This window comes from Echinops telfairi, unplaced genomic scaffold (assembly GCF_000313985.2).
Source record: "Echinops telfairi isolate 266 unplaced genomic scaffold, ASM31398v2 ScPeMD7_7457;HRSCAF=8495, whole genome shotgun sequence".
Lineage (NCBI taxonomy): Eukaryota > Metazoa > Chordata > Mammalia > Afrosoricida > Tenrecidae > Echinops > Echinops telfairi.
The window spans coordinates 31,868,764-31,881,441 of NW_022111357.1; the positions used below are offsets into that span (position 1 = coordinate 31,868,764).

The 12,678-nt window shown below is 52.3% G+C and overlaps 1 pseudogene; it reads left to right on the forward strand.

Annotated features, from left to right (window-relative positions):
• The first annotated feature begins 995 nt into the window (after positions 1 to 995).
• On the forward strand, positions 996 to 2,213 carry LOC101660463 (annotated as a pseudogene).
• Positions 2,214 to 12,678: the final 10,465 nt, after the last annotated feature.

Consider the following 12,678-nt stretch of genomic DNA (forward strand, 5'->3'; position numbering starts at 1 on the left):
TCAGAAGAACCCAGACTTTTCCCTGGAGAGTGAACTTTTATTTCAAGACCCTCGAGCACCCACAACAATGCCCACAGTTTGATGAACTCTAACCATCCAGTTCCTTAAGCATCTTAAAGCTGTCATGCTCACTTGATGCTTCTCGTCTGTTTCTATCAAGCCAGTAAAGGAATAACTTAAATGGAAGCATCAACAAAAAAAGAATAAACTGTTGCTACAGCATAGATGAAGCTCACGATCATAGATGGGGTGAAAGGGTCTAGACAAAATTGTAAATACACCACAGTCCTTTTATATAAAGTTTCAAAACGGGGAGAACTACTCAACTATTGTAGAAAGCCATCTGGCGCGCCCTCCAACAACTGGGAAGTAGAAATACTACACGATCCCAGTAGTACCTCTGCTGGGAATATGCCCTCAAGAAGTGAGAGACACTCCTGTGTTCATGGAAGCACTGTCCGCCATAGCAAGGCCTTGGACACGGCCCAAATGCCCATCAGTAGAAGAATGGATAAAGACATTTGAGATCTCTTCTCAGCCTTTTGGCTAAGATCAAGTGAAGAAACTTTGGTTTCTTCACACAATGGAATATATACATACAATGGAATACTGTGCATAGCCCCCCAAAACCCAAAACTCAATGAGGATGCCATAAAACACCTCAAGACATAGAAGGACCTCAAGAACACAATGCTTAGTGAGGTTAGTCGACCACAAAAGAACAGGTGCTTTATGGAATGATTACTAGACGGGTAAAAACCAAGACAAAGCCTTACACACTGAAGGGAGCAGACGTTGGAGGTTCCCAAGGGAGGTAGGGCAGGTGTGAGAAGATGAAGCAATAGATTAGAAGGTTGCCAGGTGTTGACCTGGATGAAAGGGAGGGAGGATGGAAGTCCGCAAGAGAAAGATGAGACCCTTCCTGTCTGGGCCAGGGAGGCACGTGGTGCTCCCTGAGCCTCTGAGGCTCCTCGGCTGCACCCACAGTTCCCAGGATGACTGAGTGGGAGACAGCCCCAACCGCTGTGCCAGAGACCCCTGACACCAAGCTCTTTGGGAAGTGGAGCCCAGATGATGTGCAGATCAACGACATTTCCCTGCAGGACTACATCACAGTGAAGGAAGAATATGTCAAGTACCTGCCTCATGGTGCAGGGTGCTGCGCATGCAGCCAAGTACCCCATTGTGGAGCGCCTTACCAACTCCGTGATCATGAATGGCCGCTCCAACAACAGCCAGAAGCCCATGTCTGTGCGCATTGTCAAGCACGCTTTTGAGATCATCCACCTGCTCCCTGGTGAGAATGCCCTGCAGGTCCTAGTGAATGCCATCCTCACCAGTGGTCTCTGCCCTACTGGACGAGCTGGGACAGGGAGGCAGCAGGCCCAGAATGTGTCCCCACTACACTGCGTCAACCAGGCCATCTGGCTGCCGTGTACAGGTGCCTGGGAGGCGGCCTTCCAGAACGTCAAGACCATTGCTGCATGGCAGATGAGCTCATCAATGCAGCGAGAGCTCCTTCAACTCCTACGTCATCCAGAAGCAGGATGAGGTTGAGTGTGTGGCGATGTCCAACCACTCATCTCATAGCTGTGCTTCAGTAGACCTGTCAGCCTTTCAGGGCAGCCCTGGAGAGAGAAGGGGAGGGGAGGGAGGGAGTGGGGATGGCAGGGGAGGGGAGGAGAGGGGAGGTAGAGGTGGACGTGGAGGTGGAGGTGGAATAGCATACAGGTGGAGGATTGATAACTGGTTTGAATTGTTGAATGCACAGTTGGTGGTCTGAAATGTAAATCCCACCCCCAACCTAATTCACACACACACACATAAAGTCATAAAAACAAACAAGCAAGCAAATGAGCTAGCCTACTGCTCTATGATGATGGACATCAAATTAGTGGTGACTTTCGGGAAGGATCGCTGGAAAGGGGCATACGGGTTCAGGTAATGTCCCATATCTTGATTTGAGGGGTAGGTTAAATGGTGTGTTTACTTTATAACACTGTACAACTGGTCACCCTTGATTTATGTTTATTGTATGTTCTACTTGAATTAAAAGATGCATTTACAAAACGAGGGTCCAACACAGCACGCTTGCCTGGTGCTGGCCACTCCAGCCCTGCCCAACTCTCTTTCTTCTTTCTCTTCTTCTCTCGTGTCCAAACACATGTCCCCATTTCCCTTCTTCCTCGTAGGGACCTCCATCCTCCCTTTGACCCAAGTCAACACCTGCCAACCTTCTAGTCCATTGCTTCATTTTCTCACCCTGGCTGACCCTATTGGTATTTGAACACTGGTGACATAGCTTCTGGCAACAAAGCAACGTGCAAGCCACCACAGTATAACAAACGGACAAATGACTACTCTATTATTAATCAGAACCTGCAATGCATGAAGTTTAAATCTAAGAAAACTGAAAATTGTCACTAGTAAAACGGAACACATAATGATCAATACCCTAGGCGTGAGTGAGCTGAAATGGACTGGTGTCCATTTCGAATCAGACAATCCTATGGCTCAGTGTGCCTGGAGTGACAAATTGAAGACGAAGGGCGTTGCATTCCTTGTCCAAAGGACAATTCAAGATCTGCCATAGAGTATAATGCTGCCCGTGGTGGGATAATAGCTCTACAGATACAAGGAAACTCAGTTAATGAAACTGTTAGTCAAATATCTGCACGGACCACTAAAGTAGTGGTGGAAAAAGTGAAAGCATTCTGCTAGGTTCTCCTTGAAATTGATCAAATAGTGGGGACCAGTCTCTCCCTCTGTGGGGCAGCCGGTCACTCTGGGTTGGAATTGGCCCAACAGGACCGAACAACAGCAACTACAACAGAGGGATAACTGGGTCATATTTCTATTCCCAATCATGTCAGGCTGAATTCTCTAGATATACAAAGCCAATGACACTCACCCATGTAGGATAAAGATTGTATATCAAGAGAGCAGTCCACACAGCTGCAGTGACAAGCCCAATCCAGCCCAAGTCCATGGGCCAGACGCCATGCTGGTGGCCCTTTCCAAGTCACAGCTACAGGTGCTGGGGAACGAGGAACCTGGAAGATGAATTAAGAGGCTAAAGGATGAAGCAGAGGGTGGGAAGACCACAGGTCAGTGGAGGCAGAGTCCAGTGGATCTAATATCTGCAGACAAAAATGTTAGGTGGCTGGCAGCTCCCAGAATCAGCAGGCAACATAGCAGGCTGCTGGCCCAAGTCCCCAAGAGCCAGATGCAGGATCCAGACCAGCAGGAAGAAAAAACAGAAAGCACATTCTCAATAGCATCTCTGTATAGATGTGAGAGAGGCCACATCCCCAAGAGACATCCTCCAGATGTGATCTGCACCTTATGGGAGAGAACTTACTGCTACGCTACTGAGGACCCTGGTCTAGCCAAGGTGATACAAGACTTCACACGAATATTTTGAGGCAGCAGCATATTCTGCTTTCCACAGTAGTTGCATTGTTTTTGTCCCACCAACAGTTTCCAGACTCTGCACACCACTTGTTGTTATCTTGCTATTAGTACTGGGGTGAGAGGATATGAATATAAGGGAAACCTCCAATGAGATTGATTGACAGATCATCTGCAGCAAGGTGACACACATTCCGACAGTCACAAGGATGGTGCGGGACAGGCAGTGTTTAGGTCTGCCATCAAGAATTTGTCACCAGTCACGGTGTAACCACTAACAAAAGGAGGCATCATCTGAACATCGCAGGAGGAGGAGGAGGAGGAGCAGGAGAAAAAGATACAACGAAGTGTGTGAGAGGCAGGCAGGGACTGCCGTGTTTTCCTGGCTCTCCTAAGCTTGCCCCCTTTGACAGGGGCTGTTTTCCAACTCTTGTTTTCCTTCTCTGACAGGTGTCTGCATGCACAGGCTCCTGGGTTCACAAGCATTCCTGTGCACATTGGAAGCTTGTGGGCTGGTGCCTGACACACAGTGAGCACACACTAAACGTGTGGATGATGATGTGGCGAAAGTGATGGCATGAACTCCGTGCCGTCTGCAGCCTTTGAGGTCTTGGGTGTGACTGAACATGGCCCCATGTTAAGGTAGAAGAACGTTGAAGTCCTTTGGGTAGTGAATGCTTCTCTGCCATTGGCTGGAAGAGATGGATCAGCACCCCAACCTGTTAATCATTTGTTTCGTGAATTCAGTGTGATGGTTTGGGGGGGAATGTATGCAAATAGATGCAAATCACATACAAATTCGCACAAAAATAGCATCCTTCGTGCCTCCGCATTTACTAGAAAGAATTCTGCTGCCTTTGTGCAGTTCCACCTCGGGTTGTGTCAGGTCGTCATCAGCCCCCTCAGAAAGGCTCACACCTGGAGCTAAGGGCGGTGTGTGCGCGTGTGGGCGGGTACGCACGGCTGCTGTTGGACAGCGTGGCAGAGAGGGATTAATGACAGATGGAAAAGCCCGGTAATAGATCTGTGCCTGATCCCAAATAAAGCGTGAACATCTAGCCCGTGTAATCGATGATAAAACAAGCAGTAAGCCAGTTGCCATCCACTGGCCTCCTAGGAATGATGCTCCCTCGCGTTTGCAGAAAGTAGCTCTCCAGACCTTTCTTCAGAGGTACTTCCGGTTGAACTCAAATGCCAACCTTTCGATGAGCAGCCAAGTGTGCTCGGTTTGCACCACCCAGGTACTCCCTCTGATCACTTTCCTCTGAACCGCCATTCTGCACTTCCGGTGTGCGAACTACCAAAGGTGCACAGGACATGCAGTCCCGGGTCTGAAACATCATGAGTTCTCAGGGCTCCTTGACTGGGTCAAGGTGAGTCATCACTGAGTCTGGTTTCCACAAAGTGGACACAGCGACAGGGGGTCTGTCCATCTGGGAACTGCTTTGAGGCCAGGGGGCTCTGGGTCTAAAAGAACTTAGCAGTGCTGTAAACAGTCCCTGACAGTGCCTGTGAGTGCCATCTGTCATCAATATTGTGTCAACGAGGGCGCCGAGACACCACCGAGCAGGGTGTAGAGTGTCCAGGCTAAAGGTACGGGCTAAGTAGCAGAGCTGACCTCGCAGCTCTGGCTCCTGGGTGCTGCAAACGTTTCGTCAGCTATTAACTGAAAGGGTGGTGGCCCCGACCCACCCAAAGTCCCAGGAACTTGCTTCCATGAGGATTAAACCCTTCGGAGCTCAGGTGCACTTTGTAGCCCATTACATCGCCATGCGTTGGAGTTGAACTTTCCAAAGCCATTCTGCAGCCAGAGCTGACGCCCAGTTATCTCTCCACAGGGTGCTGTCGTGGTTTACACAGTAGACTGCTGACCTTGTGGTTGGTATCCCCCAATTGTTCTTGAGAAAGAGATGAAGCTTTCTGCTCCTGTAAAGAGTGACAGCCTTAGAAACCCAAAGGGGCAGTTCTCCTCTGTCTTAGAGGGCCGCTACGAGTTGAAATGGATTGGATGAGAATGAGTTTGTTTCTATGGAAGAACCAACCAGCCAGTCCTTCATTCAGCCAAGACACACGGAGACAGGGTCCTGTGCTGGGAGCCAGCTGACGAAGGTAGAGAAGACACCAACCAGCTTTGCTCACAAGGACCATTTCCTGCGCTTTTCGCTTTTCCTCCTGACGATCTTGCTCCTGAAGATCTTCCTCCTGAAGGTATTCTTCCTCCTGACAACCCCAGTGGGAAGCTAGCCAGTAGGACGAGTAAGCACGGAACCAAGCCAACGCAACACCAGCTGGAAGGGGCGACGCTAGAAGCCTGGGCCACAAGGGAGACGGAGGAGGAAATACTTGGCTGCACCCGGAAGGTCAAGGCCAGACCCATGGTGAAAGGAGAAGGAGACTTCCAGTGGCATAGCAGAGGGGACGTCGGCGCCAGGGCATGGCAGCATGAAGTCACATGGCCACGTCTCCCAAGAACTGCTTTGGAAACTGTGTTTGGCAGGGTTACAATGAACGTTCCCAGGTCACCCCAGCCCAGGCATCTCCGCCACCTCCAAATGCCTGTGACATTGTTGGCCTGTGGTGCTAGGTAGACAGTTACTGTAAGTAGCAGGTCTTTGAGTTGTTGACCGACTGATGCTCGGAGTGTCCGACAGTGAGAACTGAGACTCGCTCCTCTGTGCTTCTCTCCCTAGAAGCCAGCTCAGTGTCTTGCTTGGGGATCATAAACAGGCAACCAATATGTGTTCTTGATGGTGACAAAATAGATAAGAGTGTCCCAGTGTCCTCATCCTCAGGATGCTGCTGACCCAGGTAACTCCACAGGGACATTAGCAACCATAGTTTTTCCAAAGGGTAGAACTCTCTCCTTCCAGGCAGGAGACCTGGGTTTGATTCCCGATCAATCTCCCTCAGGACAGCTACCACCCATCTGTCAGGGGAGGCTTGTGTGTTGCTCTGAGACAGAGCAAGTTTCAGCAGAACCTCTAGGTTAAGACTAGGAAGAAAGACCTGGTGTTCTAGTCCCACGCAAGCCTTGCAGATTGCACCGGTCTGATTGGCAGCCCTTCAAGGGGATGGTGCAGAGCCAGGCAGCATCTGCTCTTTTTGCATAGGGTCACTAAGAATGGCTAGCCAATCTGAGAGCAACTCACAACAACTATTGACTTAGCCCTTGATCAGATGTTATATCGGATGCTAATTTGCACATGAATCCTCCCAGGAATATGAGTGTGAGGCTAGTGACCCATCTTTATATCCCCGTGTCTAGCCCAGCACCTGGTCCCCGGCATGGAGAGTACAGGAGACTGGGTGCGAGAGACTGAATTGTACCCCTTAGCATAGGGGTTGAAGCCTTAACTCACACACTTGACGTTGTGTGGGATTAAGGCTTTTCTTGTTAATGGAGTCTAATCACTTCTGAGCGGTATCTCAGAAAAAGAGCAGAATCATTGTCACAGAGACACATGTGGAGGAAGGACAGAGGCCACATGAAGCTCTGTCTATAAGGAACACCGGGGATGGTCAGCAGACACCAGCAGCTAGGAGCGAGGCTCATGGGAGAAGCAAACATAGCCAAGACCCTGATCGGGACCCCTTGCCTCCAGAGCTGGGAGACAGTTCATTTCTGCTGCAGGCATTTTCCGTGTCCACATTCTGGCTCAGAAGTTCTTTGCTTTCCTGGGTGGTACGAGCACAGGAGGCCCGGCGGGCGGGAAGGCAGGACGACCACTGGAGCCTGAGACAGGGATGCTGGTAGCGAGGCAGGGAGGAGAGCCACTGCCTTGCCTTGCGTGTGGATGGGACAGGAGGAGGGTGGGCAGGAGAGGACTCCAGGGTGACTTGTGAGTGTGAGCAGACTAGTGCCTCCTGTGCTTGTATTCCTTTGTACTCTGGTCTTCTCCCTCCTGGTACCAACAGGTGGCACAATTCCCCACACCTGTCCAAGGTCACACATCTGCCCGATGGCGGGTCAGCATGAGGAACACCAGCCATGGGCTGAGCGTGGACGTCTCCTGTGCTGGATGGAAGGACTGACCCCACATGCTCCTTAGTCTGCCCATGCTCACACCATCCGCACAGAGAAGGGAAGCCTCTCATGTACACTCGGGCTCACACAGTCAGGCTGAGCTGGGCAAGGGGCATGTGTGTGTCTAAGTCTGGTTGGGGCCAGGAGTGGAGAACGGTTCAGAGCAACGATGGTCCCTAAAATGGACCCTGGAAGGTCAGCGCGGCACTAACTCATACATTTAGAGAAACATGGAGCTTCTGGCCGCGACTGTTAGTGGTCAGAGAGTCAGCTCCCACCGGCTCATGGCAACCTTCACACAACCGAGGGAAGCGCTGCCTGGTCCTAAGCCCTTCCCAGGCTTGGTTAGAGATTGGACCATTGTGATCCTGGCTTTCCCTTGGCAGATTAATGGAAGTAGATCGGTAGGTCCCACCCCACTCCACCCTCCCGACCCCTGTAAGCCCCACTGAAACTGTTCATCCTCGTCATCATCACCCAGGAGACTGCACGGACAGGCAACATTGGTCATTGGTTGGGACTCCAACCGGGTTCTCCCAGGTGGGAGGCAAGAATTCCACCACTGGACCCCCACTGACCTGCTGCTTCCTATACTGAAGGAGGTTCGCCTCTATGGAGTTTTGTGCCTGCTGTGGGGGGAAGGATAGAGAAATGGGTGTTACACAGCTCCTATGCACTGTGTTCTGTCAGCGTTAGTCTCACTGCTCAGCATTCGATAGACAGTTCTTAAAAATCCACTGGCGTTGGCACGCATACCGTCCCATTTCAGGGATTGGGAAAACAGGGGCTTAGAGAAGTCAAGCACCTTGCTCAAGGTGACACACACTGAAACGAGTGAGAGAGCCAGGAGTCGCCCTAGGTCTAGCTGACTCTGAGCCCTGCCCGTAACCACTGCCACCACCAGCATTACCTCGGGGCTGTTTAGAGATTCACTTCCTGGTTCAGAGGTGAACCGAGGAGTGCGCACTTCCTCGTACACAGCAAGCCCCGGGAGGCTTAGTTTGGATCAGAGGTAGAATTCTCACCTTGGATTTGAGAGACCCAGCTTTCATTCCCAGCTGTTAACACCTCACGTGCAGCTAGCTACAACTCGTGTGTCTCCGAGGAGGCTTGTGTGCGGCCATGACGCAGAACAGATATCAATGGAGCTTCCAAGTTAAGATGGACTAGGAAGAAAGGCCTGGCGAACTGCTTCTGAAACCCAGCCAGGGAAACCCCCAGGATCATGACTGCCCTATCTGCACTTGGTTTTATTGTTGGTGGGACCACCACGGGTGGGTGGGTGACACGATTTGCCACCAGCGTGGAGAGATGGGAAGCCTTGCTCACTGCTGCTGCCCTCAGTCCTAAACCCAGAGGGCAGAAGACGGAGCCCTACCTGAGAGAGCACAGGGTCATCTCACCTGGGCGTGTGGCAGATGGCGCTGCTTAGAGGTGGTGGTGAGGAGGGGCAGCTGGTGCCAAGAGCCCCTCTGGCTTGGCCAGTCCCGGGCACAGCAGAGGCGGTGAAGCTGTGAGCAGGCTCTGTTGCATCAGGTTGCCCAGGCAGAGGGCAGGGGCTTGCCTTTCCTCCCAGAGCTTGCTGTGTATCCTGTGTATCCTGACGCCTTCTGTCCGGGTCAGCCCGTCACTCAGCAGAGGTACACACACCAAGAACTCAAATGACGTCACCACACACCAGTCACAGGCAATTCAAACGTGGTGTTGGCACCTCAGTGCCGACACATCATCCTGTTTACAATGCTGCCATCATCTTGTTTACATGCCAGGCCCTCAGACTTGGGCTCAGAGGTCAGTCTGGAAGCACCCGGTGGGGGGCTTGCTTAAGATGCCAAGCTCTGTACGCATGGGGGATTCTCACTTTTGTGAGAAGTCAGAGGGTACCCATGTATCATACAAGACCAGAAGTGCTCGCAGCTGGGCGCACGGGCCGGGTGACACCTGCTGTGTGGTTTGGAAGACATCAGCCCGCACTGCCACTGGAGCCTCTTGTAGAGAATCCATAAGTGTGTTGACTCTGAGCAAAAGACAGGAAGAGAGGGCCGGGCTGACCTCTCCACGGTCCCTGCCATGCCTTCCTCGGGTCCTCAGGGGCACCCTTCCTGGGGAGGGGCCAGAGGGAACGAAGCAGCTGGGAGCCAAGATGCCTGAGTTCTATTTCCAGCTGCTACCACTGACTCACCGTGTGACCTTGCTGAGGTCACGCGTGTGTTTTTCTTGCTGGGGAAAACTCAGAGGGATTTGCCTGAATGGGGATGGGGGGGGCGCTCGCTGGTCCTCACAAGCCCCAGTCATGTCTGGTCCTGCTGGTCCTGTCGAGGCAAGGGTTAGATTTGGATCCTAGGGGCTTTGGGGACACTCAAGCAAGAAGCCCGTCTTTTCTGAGCCAGTGAGGGATCCTCACTCACCAGCACAGGCAGCAGACAGTGCCCTCTAGCGGTGGCAGTGAGGAGGGGCAGCAGGCACGAACACAGACTTGGGGCTACTTGAATGTCCAGTGTTTCTCAGGACGCTTTTCCAACCATGTTCCCCTACTTCTCTCCCTGTGGTGCTCACATCACATTGTCTCTGCAAGGGCATAGGGGTGGGGTGGGGTGGAGGAAGGGGTGTTTTCTGGTTTAAAGATGAGAAAAATCACAGTCAGGAATATGGTTTCATTACCAATCCCCCCAAAGACCAAACCCACTGCCATCGAGTTAAAGCCAAATCCTAGTGAGCCAAAGTAGGGTTTCCGGGACTGTCCATCTTTACAGGAGCAGAGACCCTCATCTTCTTCCCACAGAGCAGCTTCCCCACCATGACCCCACCCCTGCCCTCCCGTGTTGTCCAGCTGCTGCTGGCCAAACACACTGCACTTCTTAACTAGAAACGGCACTCTGTCTTCACTCACCAGGGTCTCCAGTGAGCATCGGTTACGTGTCTCTTCAGCACAGGAGCTACTGCCACCCTGAGCTCAATCCAAGGTTGCAGGACGAGTAAAGGCTCAGGGACCAACGACTGGGAAGTGCTTCCCCAAGGGCATCAAGTGACCCATCCTTTGTGATGCTCCATGGCTAGGTATGAGGGGGGACCAGGACCAACCCTCAGGGACCCTGGGGTGGGGGTGGGGGGCTCATGCACACACAGACACAGGCACAGAGACACACTCATGCAGGATGGCGGCCGCATCCGCTTCCGGGAGTTGAGAAGCAACAATGGCGAGGGTTCCGACCAGGAATGGGTTCTGCTTCACAGCGGGGCTCATGTTTGGAAACCCAGAAGAAGTAACTGAGGGTCCGGGGTGTTCTGGGGAATTGTCAGGGAGGTTGCTGTTGGTTGGCTCAGACTCAGGGTGACCTTGGGTGTAAACCTGAATGAAAGGTGGCCCGGTTCTCTACGTCCTCAGGATCTTCCACAGGTCTGAGCCCATTCTGAGGGTACTGCGCCCAGGGTTTCCCTCATTTTGTCACCCCTCTACTTTCCCAAGGAGTCTCTGAGTGGTGCAACGGTTAAGCACTCAGCTGCTAGCTGGGAGGCTGGAGGTTGAAACCCACCCAGAGGTGCCTGGGGATCTGTGATGGAAAAGACAGACTTGGAAAGTCTATGGAGCAAAGTTCTGTTCACGCCCATCGCCATGGGTCGGAACGGACTCTACGCCAACGGATAATAACAACAGTAGCTATTTTACGAAGCTGCTGTCCCTGTTTAATCACTGGTCTTTCCTGTCCCACGTAAGCGAGGCAACTCTCCTTCTTTACAGAAGCATTACTCTTTACGGGAGTAGAAAGCCCCGTCTTTCTCCCTTGGAGCCGCTGGTGCTTTTGAACTGCGGACCTTGTGGATTGCGGCTCAACATGTAACCCCTCTCCACCAAGGCTACGTTTAACATACCTGCACATTCTGCACATTGGTGGATTCTTGCAGAAAGCGCCATTTCTGCCGCTGAGCACTTTCACCCACGCTGGGAGCATCTAGATTTTCAAAAGGATGAGACTAGAGGGAGGTTGGAGAGTGAGGATGAACTCAAACTGGGGCCCTAGAGAGAGTGGGGCACAGACAGGGGACTGGGAAGGGCTGGGCTGGTGGCCTAGGGCCAGCCGAGAAAGAGATGCAGGACCCTACGTGTGTCTGTGAGCCAGCCAGAGCCCTCCTGCAAACACTCATCCTCTGTTGAGCCCTTGGCTCCGTTCCAGGGGCTCAGGTTTTGATCCTGAGGCTCGGAAACATCGGAAGGCATCGAGACTGCCTGTACCTTTGGAAAAAGGCCGGGGCTTAGTGCTGTGGCTTCAGATTCCAAGGCTCCACCAATCCCCATCAGAGACAAGGTCACGGCAGGGTCCCTGGGGGCCTGTTGCCCAACACCTGTTCCCTGGGTTATTTTGGTCCAGTAAGAGCTTGTCAATTCCAGAGTATTTGGCCCAACACAGCCAGGAGCAGTAACCATCTCCTGGCAGCCCTGTTGGGACCCCCAAGGAAAGGAGTTTGGCTTGGGGGTTGGCGAAGAGGAAACCCAGCAGAAGCTTTGCCTGAATTTCCACCTCCTTGTTTTTTTATGAGTTGGGCTGCAATCTCCAAGGCACGCAGTTCAAAACCACTAGGCACTCTGTGGGAAGAAGACATGGGCTTTACTGTTTGAAGAGTTAGAGTCTCAGAGACTCACGGGGCAGTTCTGCCCAGCCTTATAGGGCTATAGCGTCCCTTTGAGTTGGCATTGACTCGATGGCAATGAGTTTGGTTTGAGTTTTTGCTGCTCTTGTCAGCCTTTCAGGGACATGGGGTGGGTCTCTTGGGGACCAAGGCTGAGGATTTGGTGGGGGAGGGGGGGGAGTGGCTATTTTATGATATGGTTTCTTGACTTAGTGGTCCTCTCTGGAAGGTGAGATGCAGTTTTTCCCTTTCCCACTGGACAGATACAGCAGTGGGACAGATACAGCAACCTTTCATACAGTTCCTCCTGTTGTGGTGACCCCCCAACCATAACATTATTTTCGTTGCTAGTTCATCACTGTCATTTTGCTACTGTTATGAATCGGTGACCCCAGTGAAAGGGTCCTTCGATCCCCAAAAGGGTCGCGACCCACAGGTTGAGAACCACTGGGGGAGGTGCTGGCTACTGCTGGGTGAAGCCTGGAATTTCTACTCCCTCCCAACTCCCAGTCTGGCCTGGCTCCGCGGTGGGGGTGGGGGGTCGCCAGTTCTGCGCAGTTCCCAGCCAGTTTGCCATGTGCTGGCCTGCCCCGTTTCTCCTTCAGACCACAGTGTAG